The sequence below is a fragment of the Chrysochloris asiatica genome, unplaced genomic scaffold (genome assembly GCF_000296735.1).
Source record: "Chrysochloris asiatica unplaced genomic scaffold, ChrAsi1.0 scaffold00043, whole genome shotgun sequence".
Classification (NCBI taxonomy): domain Eukaryota; kingdom Metazoa; phylum Chordata; class Mammalia; order Afrosoricida; family Chrysochloridae; genus Chrysochloris; species Chrysochloris asiatica.
The window spans coordinates 8,459,897-8,461,489 of record NW_006408561.1 but is presented as its reverse complement, the minus strand read 5'-3'; positions in this window follow the sequence as shown (position 1 = coordinate 8,461,489).

Sequence of the window (1,593 nt, the reverse complement as noted above, 5' to 3'; positions counted from 1 at the left end):
GCATTGAACTGTATGGACCATAACAAACTATGGATAACATTGTGAAGAATGTGTATTCCAGAGCATATTATTATGCTCATGAGGAATCTGTACATAAACCAAGAGGCAGTTAGAACAGAACAGGGGGATACTGAATGGTTTAAAGTCAGGAAAGGTGTGCATCAAGGTTGTATCCTTTCATCATACTTATTCAATCTGTATACTGAATACATAATCTGAGAAATTTGATTATACGAAGAACTTGACATTAGGATTGGAGGAAAAATCATTAACAACCAGTGATATGCAGATGTCACAATGTTGGTTTTTGAAAGCAAAGATGACTTGCAGTACTTAGTGATGAACATCAAGGACTGCAGCCTTCATTATGGATTGTACTTCAATGTAAAGAAAACAAAAATCCTTTCAACTGGACCAATAAATAACATTATGATTAATGAAGAAAAGATTTCAATTTGCTTGGATACACATTCAATGCTCATAGAAGCAGCAGTCAAGAAATTAAATGATGAATTGCATTTGGCAAATATATTTCAAAAGATCTCTTTAATATGTTCAAGAGCAAAGACATGTGTTTCATTACTAAGGTGTACTAGACCCAAGCATGGTATTTTGAATCGCCTAATATTCATATGAAAGTAGGACAGTGAATAAGGAAGACTGTAAGAATCAAAGTATTTAAATTATGTCAGCAAAGAATATTGAAAGTACCATGGACTGCTGGAAGAACAAATAAATCTGTCTTGGAATAAATACAGTAAAAATGTTTCTTAGAAGAGAGGAGGGTAAGAGTTAGTGTTTTATACTTTGGGCCTATTATTATGAGGGACCAGTCCCAGAAAGACTTCATGCTAAGAAAATGGAGGGTCTGTGAAAAATAGGAAGATCATCAAGAAGCTGGATTGACACAGTGGCAACCAAACACAACAAATGTGAGGATGGCACAGGACTGGGCAGTGTTTCAGTCCATTGTGATGAAGGTCTCTATGAGTAGGACTGACTAGATGCCAACTAGCAACAACAATAACTTGGTGTGTGTTTGTGTGCATAACTTTCCTGATTACATAGATGATATAGAAACACTTTTATAATGAATAGCATCCTTATTTCCTAGTTCTTTCCTTCCCAGTCTAATTTCTTTCATTATAAGAACGTCTGACTTAGGTTTTGTAATATTGCATCTTAATAATCATTATTTTACCATAATGAATCATAACACTTTAAAATTGCATATTGTTAATTTATTTTGGCCTCTGGCTTAATTGTTTATAATGGCAGATTTAATCCTGATAACCTTGACATTTTTGTAGTCTGGTTTTTGGATGAAAATTGGGAAGGTTAATTCTAGATGCTACTCCCAGAGAAACAACTAGAAAATAAAAATCTAGTGAGAAAAACAAAACATATTTTTGAGAAGTGAAGTCAAATTTGTGACTAGTAGGACATAAAAAAAGTGCTAATAAAATATTTTCCTAATAACAGGTAACGTTGGCTTTGATTTCGTATGTTGGCTTTGATTTCGTATGAGGGAGTTTCGAAAAGTTTGTAGGAAATTTTAGTTATTTTTCAATTCCATTTGTCCACAAACCTTGT